This window comes from Mastomys coucha, unplaced genomic scaffold (genome assembly GCF_008632895.1).
Source record: "Mastomys coucha isolate ucsf_1 unplaced genomic scaffold, UCSF_Mcou_1 pScaffold21, whole genome shotgun sequence".
NCBI classification, from domain to species: Eukaryota; Metazoa; Chordata; class Mammalia; order Rodentia; family Muridae; genus Mastomys; species Mastomys coucha.
The window spans coordinates 91,159,920-91,175,236 of NW_022196904.1; the positions used below are offsets into that span (position 1 = coordinate 91,159,920).

Below are 15,317 nucleotides of genomic sequence, written 5' to 3' on the forward strand. Positions count from 1 at the left end.
TACCACCCCCAAAGGGGGTTCCAAATGATTTGTTAAACATCTTCAAAGCAAGTGTTTGCTTCAGAAAGCTGTAAAAGAGAAGTTTTTCTTTTGAGACACAACAGAAAGTAATTTGTTTCAAGAAATCTATCATTCTAAAACTATTAGCTAGGCCCATAGAAATGATAGCATGATCCTTCTATTCAATACCCTCAAACCTTGAATGATGAATTGAACACTATAAAATGTTCCTCAATCTGCATGCTTTCTAAAATGACCAGTACTGTAGTGTCTAATTTCTGATCCTACCAACGTCCATCCCCTCAAAATGTTTTCATGTATGTGCACTGAATTGCAGGGCAGTTAAATTTTTATTATTTTTAGTGTGTGCATCCCTCCAAATGTCACAACACGTGAGAAGATAGGGGACATAAATGGGTTTCTTCTACCACGTGGATTCTGGGAGTTGAACTCAATTCATCAGGCTAGGCAAAAAGATGACACTAGCCCAGCTCATTTAAAAATTTTACCTAATTTTTGTTTTAATTATCACGATACAGATTAGTACAAACAGTAGGAATGAAACTGTGGGTTTGCTACCCAGCACTAAACATGGTGGCACACCAAAATCTTAGCACTCTAGAGGTGGGAGGCAAGGGGATCAGAAATTGAAAGTCATCCTCGATACACAGTTCAAAGCCAGTCTAGGTTACATATAAGATCCTGTCTCAAACAGAAAACAAGACTTTGAGTCTATGAGGATAGATTTTAACAAAAATACACCTAGGAAATTATACAGCATATATATCAAAATCATATTCTGTTATCCCAACTATCTGAAATATTTCCCTGATCAGGGCTGGAAAGACAGCTCAGCAGTTAAGAGCACTTAATTACTAGTTAGGGGATATATACTTCATGTAATCATCTACTTTTCAGTAATGAGATCTGTTTTAAGTATCCAATCTTTAGCCAGATGTGGTAGCACATCACCTATAACAGGCAGGACTGCCAGGGCTACACAGAGAAGAAACCGCCCCCCGACACACACACATACACAAAGCCAAAAGATTTGAATAGATATGTTAGGGGAAGAAAAGACTTGAATATGTATGTTATCAAAAATAAATGAATGATAAATTTTATCTATATACATACTACCATAATTTTTTAAAATTCTATTTCATGGCTATAAGGATGGCTTGGCAATTAAAAGCACTAGCTGCTCTTCCAGAGGTTCTGAGTTTAATTCCCAGCACCCACATGGTGGCTCACAACCATTAACTATAGTCCCATGGGAACCAATGCTTTCTGGTGTGCAAATGTACATACAGACAAAACACCTATATACATAAATTATATAAATAAATATTTTTTTAAAAGTCTAGTTCATGGGGCTAGAGAGATGGCTCAGCAATTAAGAGCACTGACTACTCTTCCAGAGGTCTTTTTTTGTTTGTTTGTTTGATTGGTTGGTTAGTTGGTTTTGTTTTTTGAGACAGGGTTTCTCTGTGTAGCCCTGGCTGTCCTGGTACTCACTCTGTAGACCAGGCTGGCCTCAAACTCAGAAATTCGCCTGCCTCTGCCTCCCAAGTGCTGGAATTAAAGGCATGCGCCACCACCACCCGGCTGGAGCATGGCACTCTTTAAAAGGTGATTAATAACAATTTTTCCTCTGTAAAACATACCCTTACAGGACATTTTAGCTGTAATTTTGTGCTTTGGGTACACTAGACTCTACACACCTTAAATTCTATACATTTTACTTTTAGTAATCTTACCCTAATACAGAAACCTATCACTCATTATATACACATTTCACAAAGGGACTTTAGTAATAAAATATCCTGGAAGATACCGATCCATCTACAAAAGCATTTATATTCATCATGTCAACAACAATGAAAGGATATTGTTATTAGCTATCTATCACTACTTGTATCACCTTTTGCATATTAGAAAAGACTAGATTTTACATTTTACAAGGTCATAGAAGTAAGTGGAACTCAAGTTTAATCTACTTTCTAAATTTCCAAAGATATTTTCAACCAATTAAAGATAGGTGATAGGCAATAAGCAAAAACATATATAGTATATTAAAGGAATTTAACTGCCTCAAACCCAAGAGCAGGAAGAATGAGGGTAGCAAATACTTTTAATCTATGAAGAAAGTTTCTCATTCAAAAGCAACCTATCTTTCCTACTCCTCCCATCCCTTTTTGGAGACAGAGTCTCACTGCTGTGTGTCTCAGGGTGACCAAGAGATCTGCCTGCACCTGCCTCCCCAGTGCTGGGATTAAAGGTGAAAATCAGCATGCCCACTCAAATTTCTCAGTTCTGAGAAGAATGAACTTGTCTTATTCTCATCTATCTTGCTGAGCAAGGTCTTTTCTTTTAAATTACCACAACAGGAGCTAGGGATGTAGCTCAGATGACAAGCGTACTTGCTTAGCATGCACAAAACCCTGGGTTTGATCCCTAGAACAGCATAAATGAGGAATGGCAGCACATGCCAGTAGGTTTTTAGGAGATCAGAAGTCATCCTCAGCTATACTGATCTTATCACAGAACAAATCACAACAGAAACAAAATTACACTGAAGCAAATCAAGATCAAAGACAACCTCACAATCTGTCTTACTACAGAAATTGAAGTTTGACAGACTGCGTAAACTGGAGCTCACCTATAATCCCAGCACTAGAGAGACAAAGGAAAGATGAACAAGAATTCAGGCTCAACCTCAGCTACTTGGTAAATGGGAGGCTAGCCTAAGCTAAGGCCCTAGCACAAAACAAAAACTAGTAAATACATAAAACTCTGCTCTTCAAGTCATTCATTTTCCTCATTCTGCTGTGTAATACTATCGACTCAATGAAAACTGTCTACTTTTTACTCTTTATTGTTGCTGCCAAACAACCTAATTACTCTATAAAACCCAGCTTCAATATGGTATGTTTTATAAGATTATACTAATTTCATTTAGTAATGGGATTCTTCTAGACATCCATAGCACAACACAAATTCTTTGCACATATCTATCTTGACTCTTACTTCCTATCCTGGATACCGTGAAGCACTAAACTATACAGACTTTCATTTAGGACTGGAAAATATTTTTTGTATCAGCTCCTGTATAAGACAGCTGTCAGCTGTCAGTCCTTTTCAGAACTGCCTCAACTGAAGACTGCCTCATCCAAGGTAATACTTTCTTTGATAGCCTAAACCCATGGCCAAAGCTAGAACTCGACTCCAGCTTAGAGTAACTCTAGAGGGCAGTTAATTTCAGCTTTTTAAATTTTTGTGGGATTGGTCAATGATTTAATCAACCAATTTTGGTTAACACAACATCCCCATACTAGAAATATAGCTTAGAGGTAGAGTGCTTTTTCAGAAAATTAGGTTCAATTCTCTTCTACTACTAAGAAGAAAAAGCAATACATAAAAATAAAGACAGTGTCACACAGGCAGAGGTCACTTTTAATGCTTGCCTATTGTCTATAAGACCTGAGGTTCTATCCCTTTACTATGCATATTCAAATATCATTTCCTACTTTCTCACTTTCACTGGTGATAATACCAAGAAAGTTTCCTACACCAACCTCTAAGGACGGCCCACTTCAAAGTCTGCTACCAGAGGAACTCAACTTTATCCCATTTACAGCTAACCTGCTAAGGCAATTAACTTTTTTTGCTGTTGTTTTGAGATGGTACAGCTATCAAAGGCTACCCTCAAACTTTCTATGTACCTCAGATTGACCTTGAACTGATCTTCCTGCTTCTACCTTCCAAGTGTAGGATTCCAGGTGGCTGACTCTACAACATGCTACTTTTTTTTTTTTGAGACAGGATCACTTATAGCCCAGCTATACTCACTATGTAGCCAAGAATGACACTGATCTTTCTTCCTCCATTACCCAGGCAGTGAGACTACAGGTATATGCTAACACATCAAATGACAAGAAACACAAGTTATGGTGTACATTCAGGTAGGATATGATGAAGTAGAAACAGGATAAAATGTAATCTCTTATGCTAGAACAATTCATAAAATATTCCCATGGCTTAGATAAAATTTTCTACAAAAATCCATTTTTAATCAGCTGGGCGATGGTAGCACACACCTTTAATCCCAGCACTTGGGAGGCAGAGGCAGGCAGATTTCTGAGTTCAAGGCCAGCCTGGTCTATAGAGTGAGTTCCAGGACAGCCAGGTATATACAGAGAACCCTGTCTCGAAAAACAAAACAAAACAAAACAAAAAATCATTTTTATCTTTATGAATTGATTTATTTACCTTCCTTTTGCATAAGACATTTAAAAAGTGATCTTCAGTCTTAATTTTCCTCTGTACTTTGTGCTCCAATAATCTTTATTACTTACTCTACATAATACCAAAAAAGAGTCAATATACATCAGTAATCCAACTACTAGACAGAAATATATTTCCCCAATGTCAGAAAGTTTGAATTTTGGACAGTGATGTGTTACTTTATATCTAAATTTTGTAAGCTATTTTAACTCTGGATTCAACAACAAAATTAGTTTTCTACCTCAAAAAGTTAAAACAACAACAAAACCAAACCTCTAAGCACCGTCAATCTGAATAACTATGTGGGGCTTCCAAGCCATTCCCAGCTTGCTGCTTTCTAAAAGTTCTACAAATGTTAATTAATTCTTCCTTTCTACGCCAATGAATTCATTTGTAAAAAAGTCAGCAAAGAGCAAGCACAGTAAGTACTTGTAGATGAATAAACTAGTAGTTACTTTCTACTTTACAAAGCACTTTTTTGTTTCTCATTTAATCCCCATGATAACAGTAGAAAAAGGGAGGAATCACTATCCTTAGTTATTGAATTGAAAAAAAGAAATGAGTAGTATGTTTTTGCTTGAGACAAGGTCTCAACAAGATCTCACTCTAACCCAGGCTAACCTGGAACTCACAGCACTCTTCTTAGGAAAGTACTGTGATCATCAGGCACCTGGTAAGCACTGTGTACTTTCTGTCTTGGATGGGATCAGAGAGAGAGGAAAGGAGGCTAGGTAGAATTCCAGAAAGAAGAAAGTACCTAGTCTTAACTAGAACATTTCTGAGGCTAGCCTCAGACTCCTTATTCTACCCCTGCTTCCGAAGGGCTGGGAATTCAAGCATATCCACAGCAAGCTCCAGAGTCTCTGCTGCTGCTTCACACCTTTAATCCCAGCACCAGGGAGGAGACAGGTGGGTCTCCAGAGAGTTCCAGGACAGCCAGGGAACACAGAGAAACCTTATTTCAAAAAAACAATCGGGGCTGGCGAGATGGCTCATCGGGTAAGACTGCTCTTTGGAAGGTCCTGAGTTCGGATCCCTGCAACCACATGGTGGCTCACAACCACCCATAATGAGATCTGACGCCCTCTTCTGATGTGTCTGAAGACAGCTACAATGTATTACACCGAGAGGGGCTGGAGCGAGGGGGGCCGTCCTGAGTTCAATTCTCAACAGCCACATGATGGCTCATGGCCATCTGTACAGCTACAGTGTACTCATACAAATCAATCTATCAATCAATCAATCAATCTTTAAAAAGAAAATCAAAAAACCAAACCAAACAAACAAAAAACCATAGGCAGTGGTGGTGCACGCCTTTTATCCCAGCACTTGAGAGGTAGAAGCAGGTGGATTTCTGAGTTCGAGTTAGTTCCAGGACAGTCAGGACTACACAGAGAAACCCTGTCTCGAACCACCCCCCAAAAAGTAAACAAACAAATAAGGTCCACCTGTTTCTATATTATCACCACCAACCACAACCCAGCAAAGATTGTTTTATTTATTTATTCCTATGCGTTTATGCAACATGCGTGTGGGTCCCCTTTAAGAGACAAAAGAGGGTGTCGGGACTGGTTTGGAGCGAGAATTACAAGTAGCTATGAGCCACCTAACATGACTGCTGGAAACAGAACTCAAGTACTCTCAAAGACCATCAAGTCTTAACTGGACTGGTAATCCAGATTCAGTGAGAAATCCTGTCTGAAAAAAATAAGATGTAGAAAAAATTAAGTTATTAGGCCAGGCATGGTGTCACACACCTATAATCCTCCCACTCAGGAGGCACAGGCAAGCGTACATGTTCAGCTTGGTCCACCTAGGCAGTTTCAAGGTAAGCAAGGACAAATAGTGTCTCAAAGAAAGAAAAAAAATTCCAGGAGTACTGGTCCACGCCTTTAATCCAAACACTCAAGAAGCAGCCTGATCTACATAGAAAGTTTCAAGATAGCCAGACTACATAGAGACCATGTTTCAAAAAAACAAAAAACTAACCAACTAAAAAAATAAATGAAAAGGGGGAGGGTGTTAAAGAAGTGATTAAGAAAAACCTCAGGCCTTTATGTACACACGCACATAAACACACAGAAAAGGAATCTCCTGACCTCTGACAAGAGGGTCAGAGTGCAGATATTAGCAACCACTGTATCAAAGGAAGTATGGCCAAGTAATGAATAATGGTGATAGACATAGTACAGGAGGATAAACTGTCTCCTTCAAGATAATCTCTTTCCAAGATTAATGTCTTCAAATTGTGACCCAAACATCTAAGTTCAAAATTTATTTTTTCAGTTGATCCATAGAGCCCCAACTACTTTCATAATAAAATGATAATGGTTAGGCCTAGTGTCACCAATCTCAACTTCTAGAGAGGCTAAGGCAAGAAGATCACAAGTTCAAGGCCTATCTGGAGAGTTCAAGGCAAGGCTAAGAAACTTATACCCTAAGTCAAAAAGTAAAAAGAGCTGGGTGGTAGTGGTGGTACAGGCCCTTAATCCCAGCACACAGGCCACAGAGGCAGTCAGATCTCTTTTGAATTCAAGGTCAGCCAGGGCTACACAGAAAAACTCACGAAAAGAGAGACAGAAACACAGACAAGTATGAACCAGTGATAAAGCACTTGCTAAGAATACTCTGACCCTAGGTTCAATCTCCAATACAACAACAAAAACAAAAAACTAGAACCTAAGCAGCAATCAAGGCAATGGCCCCAAACTGTATGAACAATCATTGAATTCTCCACTGCCAACCAGTATAAAATTTTTTTAAGGCTAGAGAGATTGCTCAGTGGTTAAGAGCACTGACTACTCTTCAAGAGGTTTTGAGTTCAATTGCCAGCAACAACATGGTAGCTCACAACCATCTGTAATGGAATCTGATGCCCTCTTCTGGTGGGTCTGAAATGAGTGACAGTGTACTCACATACATAAAATAGTTCTTAAAGAAATTTCACTGTCATCTACAACTGTCCTTAATGAGCAGTAAAATTTATAATATTCTCAACATCTTTTTACTATTCTGTGTGATTATTTTTTGAAATTCAATGAAATACTCAAAAGCACTTAAATACACTAAAGCATGGGTTGATTCAAGGAAAAGCATTTCTATGATTACTTTAAAGAGCTCTTCTGTGTCATGAAATGCCACTATCTCAACAAAGGAAAGCTAAACCACTCTTAAAATTCAAAGCAAAGCCGGGCATTGGTAGCACACACCTTTGATCTCAGCACTGGGAAGGCAGGTCTCTTTGAATTTGAGGCCAGTCTAGTTTACAGATCAAGTTATAAGTTACAGAACAGCCAGAACCACAGAAACTCTCCATTGAAAGAAAAAACAAACAGATTTGAAGCAAAAAATCAGAATTTTAGAATCCTGTCTAGGAACTTGTCAGCTACCACCCTCCCCTAGGTGTTTGAACGCTTTGCCTGCATATCCATCTGTATATATATATGTGCTTGGTGCCCACAGAAAGAGTATCACATTTCCAGGTACAACTAATAGGTAGTTGTTAACCACCATGCAGGTGCTGGGATTCAAACCCTAGTCCTCTGGATCTTAATCACAGCCATCTCTCCTGCATCCCTTCATTTTTACAAAATATTTATTTAACATGTATGCCTGTATGTATGTTTATGAACCACTTCTGTGCCTGGTGCAGGTGGGGGCCAGAGGAGGGCAATGCATTCCCTGAAACTAGAGTCACAGATGGTTGCAAGTCACTGTGTGGGTGCTGGGAATTGAAGCCACATCTTCTGGAAGAACAGCCAGTGCTCTTAACTACCAAACCATCTTTCCATCCACCCTCCCACACTTTTTAAAGATGGGTTTCATGAATCCCACGGGTTTTAAACTGGATGTATTGTCAAAGATGATCTTAAACTTCTGTGCTAGTTGTTTCTCTTGTCAACTTTACACAACCTAGAATCACCTGGAATGAGGAACTATCCAGACTGGACTAGCCTGCGTCCATGTCTGCAGGAAAATGTCTTGATGCAAGGAGGGCTAAGCTTACTATAAACAGCAGCATCCCTGTGAAGGTGGGTCTGGGCTATATTAAGAAAGAGCTGAACATGAGCCAGTGGTCTAGCCAAGTAACAGCTAGGTTTCCAAGGTTTCTGTTTCAGTTCCTGCCTTAAATTAAAATTCCCTCAGTAGGGTCCTGTAAACTGAAAGTGTGCGATGAACTAACTCTTGCCTCCCAAGTTATCTTTGGTCATGGTATTTATTACAGCAACAGGAAAGGAAACCAAAACAACTTTGGTCTTCCTGCCTTCACCTCCTAAGTGCTGGGATTAAAGGTCATGTCACCAGGCCTGTTTTATGAAGCACTGGGGACAATCTAGGGCTTCATGTATACTAGGCAAACACTCCACTAACTAATCTATACTGCCAGCCCCTCGCTTCCAAATTTATTGTTTTGAGACAGGGTCTCACTGTATCCCTGGCTGGCCCTGGAATCCATCTGTACACCACTAAACTCCCTGGGACTGTCATTGAAGGTCGTGCCACCACATCCCTGATTTAACTTCTTAAGTGAGAATACTGAAATGGATCAATACAGTAACAACTATAAAATCTGATCTGTCAACATATATAACTTACTGAACCAATAATTTTCAAATCATTAATGCTGATGTCACTAAATCATGTTTTGTATAAGATACAGTATGCAAGATTACTGATGATTTTCTGTGTAACACAGGACATAAATGTAATGATATGGCTTCTGAATCTATATTATTACAAACCTTTAACAAGGTTTGAGAATAGTGTCAATGAAGAATACAAACATCTGAAAAGGCTATTAAAATACTCTTTGGGCTGGAGAATGATGCAGTTTCATTAAGTCCAGGTTAACCTGGTAGAGTCGGAGACACTGTCCAATTTCCAAACTAAAAAATTATTTCCCATTAAACTGAAGTACTGACTCTTCAATATTGCATGTAATTTTGAGTATCAATAGCTTTTACTCCTTCCTCTTAAAAACAAAGCTATTCCCTGATTTGTCTTTGGCTAGACTCAAACTCACAGAGATCGCCCTGTGTCTATTTCCTGAGTGCTGGGATTAAAGGCACAGAACTTCAGAATTTTACAAAGTCTCTTATTAGAAATTAATCAGTATTAAAATATTGATGTCCTAGACTATCACACAAGTAATAATGTTTTCCCAAGTGTGAATTTGGTGCCCTACAAGTGTAATTAGATACCTAGGAGCTACTGGCTACAAACAAAGTACAAAGTATTTTAGAATTACATAAATATCTAGTCTCTTTTCTGGAGTATTTTTCAGTTTAACTTTTCTGTATTTGTTTATTCACAAAATACAACTAAGGACCACCCATGAGCCACATACCTAAATATTAAGAAATATTTTTATCACCGGGCAGTGGTGGCACATGCCTTTAATCCCAGCACTTGGGAGGCAGAGACAGGAGGATTTCTGAGTTCGAGACCAGCCTGGTCTACAGAGTGAGTTCCAGGACAGCCAGGGCTATACAGAGAAACCCTGTCTTGAAAAAAACAAAAAAACAAAAAAACAAAAAAATTTTTATCTATGTTTTGTTTTTGAGAAAGGTTCTTATTATGTAGTTCTGACTGGCCTGAAACTTGCTATGCAGACCAGGCTGACCTAAAACTCCTAGAGATCCACCTGCCTGTATCTCTGGAGCGCTGAGATTAAAGGCATTTCCATCACAGTCAGCAAGATTAAAAAACCACAAAAACTACATAACCTAATAAAAAGACAAATAGCTAGGGTTGGAGAGATGGCTCAGCAGTTAAGAGCACTAACTGCTCTTCCAGAGGTCCTGAGTTCAAATCCCGGCAACCACATGGTGGCTCACAACCACCCATGAGATCTGGCGCCCTCTTCTGGTGCATCTGAAGATAACTACAGTATACAACTATACTATACTTACATATAATAATAAATCTTTATGTAAAATGTAAAATGTCTGCTCTAAGCAGAGGATGAGGTAAGCGCTATGGAAGCTTACAAGGGAGTGTGTGCTAGGTGGTGATGCTCAAACTGAGAAAACAGTACAGAAAACACCAGGTTACAACTTTTAGACTTCAATTCTCCAGCTGGCGAGATGGTTCAGTGGGTAAGAGCACTGACTGCTCTTCCGAAGGTCCTGAGTTTGGATATCAGCAACCACATGGTGGCTCACAACCACCCATAATGAGATCTGACACCCTCTTCTGGTGCAACTGAAGACAGCCACAGTGAATTACGATGGGGAGGGGAGGGGCTGGAGCGAGCGGGGCAGGCAGAGGTCCTGAGTTCAATTTCCAGCAGCCACACAGGATAGCTCACAGCCATCTGTACAGCCACAGTGTACATTTATATACATAAAAATAAATAAAATAAATCTTTAAAAAAAAGACTTCAGTTCTCTACTGTGCTTTTGCATTATTTGTTTAGGTCTTATGCTTTATAGAAACATCAAAGCTACAAGCTGATGGATATATTCAGATCAAGACGACAACTAATTCCACTGAATCTTAAGTATCAGATTTAATTTTATCAATGTATTTCCGAGTACCTCTAATATGCTCAGCCTCATTTTTCATTTTATTGAAATGAATTCAATTATTTCTTTTATCATGTGTTTTGCCTGCATGTTTGTGTATGTTCTAGTTCTCTGACTTCAATTTCTGGTGACATTACAGGCTTGTACCATATCTATTTTGGTTTTATCCCTACTCCCCCTTTTTGAGGTAGGTCTCTATGCAGCCCTGGATGTCCTGGAACTTAATATGTGGAGTAGGCTAGCTTTGTAGTCACAGGAGAGCTTCCTGCCTTTGCCTCTCTCAAATGCTGGGATAAAAGGCATGCACTACCAAGGTTAAAGTCTCTTTCACCATTTTTAAAGTTTAGCTCTCAAAAGTCTATGTTAAGTCTAGATGTGATGGCAAATATCTTTAATCACATTACCTCAGCGGTAGAGGCAGGTGGTTCCAGGCCAACCAGGGGTTTGGAGTGAGATCTTGTCTCAAAAAAAAAAAAAAAAAAAAAAAAAAAAAAAAAAGGCAAAAATAAAAAGTCCACATCAAGGTACTACTAATCAAGTTATCTTACTATACATAAGCAAACATGATAGCAGCTAAACTATAAGTGTTTTGAAAACTATGTCAAATGTCTGTGTCCTTCCCCCTACCAAGTAAAGAACTGCCAATATTGGGAGACTGGAACATACAGGAAGGGTGGAATAATATAAAAAGTCAACTAGACTTGAGTCGAGACACCTGGGATTCCAGAAACTCTACCTCCCACCTACAAAGACTCTCTGTACGTGACGCAGAGTGGGGGTGATTGACAATTTAAATGCTCATGGCTACAGTAACTCAGAAATTCAATCTTTCTCACCTAGGTTTACACGGAACAGAAAGAACCCTTCATTCCACTAACTAGACCACTGTCAGTGTCTTAAAAAGCTAACGCAGTTCTGACTCACTCAACCCTCTGGTTAACCCTAGACAAAACGCGACCTGCAGAGTGGTCAGGAAGTGATGGGGAGACTTCACTGAAGTCCCCCAAGGCACCACCCTGCAAGGGCCTGCCTACCGCGGGCTGCTCACCTCCACCCAGCGAATGAATGAGAAGCACAGGAGAAAACGAGGTTCACTCAGCGTGGGCTGCGACCCAAGACCCCCAGGCCTACGCCCCACACCGTTGGATTCCCCTCCCAGGGCCTCCCGAGCCAGGCCGCAAGGCCGCGGGCCCCGCCCCCTCACGCAGGCCCGGAGGAGCGCGCCTGGCACGAGACTGAGCGGCGGAGAGGGCCCGGGGCGTCCGGCACAGATGCCGGTACAGAGGGGAAGATCTAGCCGCCCGGCCCCGGTAGCGCTCCGGACTTACAGCGGTACGTCTGGAGTGAGAGCCCAGGTCCGTCCGTCACCCGCCGCTCACCAGAGCAGCGCGCGGCCTCCAGGAAACCGTCGCCGCCGCTGCCGCCGCCGCAGCCACCGACCGCCGCTTCGGGCGCAGCGCGCAGAGGCCTGACTGCGTCACACGCCGTCCACCGTCAGAGGTCGGCTCCGGGCGCTCCGCCCTTGGCGGCCGGGCATTGGCAGGCCGGTCCGCCACTCGAGACCCACCCTGTTATTCATTGGGTGACGAACCTTTTGAAACCGAACGTGAAGGCGGTCTCTGATTAGGAGCGGAGGGGAAGAGGAGGGGCGTAAGGAATTGCGAGGGGGAAAGGGGAAGATAAAAAAAAAAAAAAAAAAAAAAGGAGGGACGATGGGGAGGGATGTGAAGTCCCACTCCCTCTGCGGCTACGGTTGGCTGAAAGAGGATCGTGACGTCACACAGGGCCCCTCGAAGAGGGCTGGAGTAGTGAGCACCAAACAGCAGTGACGTTGCGTCCAGGCCCCGCCCCCTTCCTTGGAGCGCGGAGACTCGCTACGGAAGCTCCGTCCAATCAGAAGGAAGGCCCAAGGATGACATGGTAATTGTTCTACCCTTCTCTAGCTCCTGTCTGCGTGCAATGATGGAAAGGCTCCTTGGACACCTAGCTCCCACCTGCAGAGCTGGAGGACCCTTCCGGGAGACCTATCAGTCCACAGAGATTGTTTGCAGACACTCCACTCCCCCCTGTTCTTTCCGGCGCTGGCTTGCTGCCCTCGCCGTACACTTTCCCTCTCTGAATCTCTAGGGTAGACCTGAGCAATGGACCTACCTTATAGAGCTTAATCTCAATGAGGATTCTTGGCCCTTGAGCTTCAGGTGCACTTTCAGAACCTATACTTGTTCTGGATTTCTTGGGCAAATTTCCGGCCTTCTGGACACATTTGGTAACCTTAACAAGTCGGGGTGAAGTTCAGGCAGCCTTCTTGTCAGAACCTTGTTACTTTGTATCTTACTTCTTTTCTTTTCTGTGCCTCCTCCCTTCCCTGGTCTGGGTCAAAGCTTCATTTTCATCCTAGGATCTAGCTAAGAGAGCAGAGGAGTGGGCATGTTCTAGAAACCAGATCTCCCTAATTATTGAGGTCTCACAGCAGGAGCTGTGCTCAAAAAAGAGGGTACATAACTACCTCTCCACCACGTCCTGGGACATCAGTATAGAACTGAAACGAGATTTGCTAAGAATTTTGAAACATCTTAAAGGAGCTGGAGAGATGGCTAGGCTTAGCGATTAAGAGCATTTGCTGCTCTTCCAAAGGTCTTGAGTTCAATTCCCAGCAACCACATGGTGGTTCACAACAGTCTATAATGGGATTTGATGACCTCGTCTGTCTGATGCTCTCTTCTGTCATTCAGGATTACATGCAAATAGAGAATCATATATATAAATAAGTAAATCTTTTTTAAATAAAATCTTAAAAATGAAGTGGTGTTGGGGCTGACGATTTAGCTCTGTTGAAACAGCAGGTGCCTGCTAGGTTCAAAACCCTATATTCAATCCCCAGCAACACATAACTGGACATAGAAGTGCACACCTGTAGTCCCAGCATTTGGGAAGTGGAGGTAGGAGGACCAGAAGATGACAAGATAGCTTAAGTAAATGCTTTCTGCCAAGCATGATGATGAGAGTCCATCCCTGGCTTTACACAGTGGAAGGAAAGAACCAGCTCCTGAAAATTGCCCTCTGACATTCACACACGCTCCATGGCACAAGCACCCACACATAAACACACATACAAAATAAATAAATGCAATAAAAATCGTAAACTGGTGTGAAGATGAAATAAGACAGTAAATGGAAGAAACATGATATATTGTCATTGTTCAGTAAATAATAATCACCTAACAGGAAAAGCTAGTTTGAACACCCATCTGTAGCCACCATCCCCAAACCTCTCTGTCCAAACACCCTGCTTTTCCATCATTCTTCCTTGCCTTTACTCTGAATCAGAAAGTCACTAGCAGGTGGTGTGCAATAGCCAAGATCTGTAACTTCAGCTCTCAGGTAGCTGAGGCAGAATATAAAGCTGAAAGCCAACCTGGAATACATGGAACTGTCTTAAAAACAAAATGAACAACAATCCTTATCGGTGTTTTTGTTTGTTTGTTTTTGATCTTTACAGTGGCTTTCTTGCCACCATCCCAAACCTCTGATTTTTTTTGTCCTTCAGTCTTGAAATGCAACTACATTTAAACCTTCCCTGGACATTTATTTCAGTGTTCTTAAGACTTGGCACATAGTAGATGTACCTTACAATTTACATATGGTGCATAGATGAGTGAATTATTGTTTTAGCAGCAAAATAATAGAATTGTCGGACTTCAAAATCATAAAAGCCCCAGTTTAAATCCAGGCCCAACTATAATCATATGGGGAAAATTCCCAGTGCCTCTGAACTTTAGTTTCCTTGTCTGTAAAATAAGGGTAATTTTGCTTGACTTACAGACTATTGGGAGAATGAAATGAGAGGAATATAACACTTTTTAAAAATTATTTTATTGACAGATTTATACATGTACACAATGAGTTTCACTCTGTGACCCTTTCTTTTTTTTTAAAGATGTATTTATTTACTACATGTAAGTACATTGTAACTGTCTTCAGACACCCCAGAAGAGGGCATCAGATCTTGTTACAGATGGTTGTGAGCCACCATGTGGTTGCTAGGATTTGAACTCACGACCTTCAGAAGAGCAGTCAGCATTCTTACCCACTGAGCCATCTCACCAGCCCAGAATATAACATTTGATATGGTACACAGTTTGCCCTCAATAAATGATAGATATATTTTATTTTATAAAAATGGGACTGACTATTTTAAATATTTTCCCTTTTTTTCTTTCTTTTTTTCTTTTTTTTTGGTTTTTCGAGACAAGGTTTCTCTGTGTAGCCCTGGCTGTCCTGGGACTCACTCTGTAGACCAGGCTGGCCTCAAACTCAGAAATCAGCCTGCCTCTGCCTCCCAAGTGCTGGGATTAAAGGCGTGCGCCACCACCGCCCGGCTATTTTAAATGTTTTAAGGCATGGGTTTTGAAATGTGTCTTAAGTAAATTGGCAGGTGAATATATTCAATTTAAAGTATTAGTAGATGTACAGAAGCTGGGATTCTTTTTTTTTTTTTTTTTT

General features: G+C 41.0%; 2 protein-coding genes across 8 annotated transcripts in view; one reads left to right on the forward strand and one right to left on the reverse strand.

Moving 5' to 3' along the window:
* LOC116102688 (nuclear pore complex protein Nup98-Nup96) overlaps window positions 1-12,524 on the reverse strand; it is a 77,605-nt gene extending 65,081 nt beyond the window's left edge. For both annotated transcript variants that reach the window (XM_031387654.1, XM_031387655.1), the window contains exon 1: window positions 12,143-12,524. The gene's annotated coding sequence lies outside the window, so the exon portion shown is untranslated. The remainder of the gene's footprint in view (window positions 1-12,142) is intronic.
* Window positions 12,044-15,317, forward strand: part of Pgap2 (post-GPI attachment to proteins 2) — a 32,807-nt gene continuing 29,533 nt past the window's right edge. For 4 of the 6 annotated variants that reach the window (XM_031387667.1, XM_031387669.1, XM_031387671.1 and 1 more), the window contains exon 1: window positions 12,534-12,734. The gene's annotated coding sequence lies outside the window, so the exon portion shown is untranslated. Of the gene's footprint in view, window positions 12,735-15,317 lie in introns of all 6 variants that reach the window. The other 2 variants (XM_031387674.1, XM_031387675.1) reach the window with 2 other exon arrangements.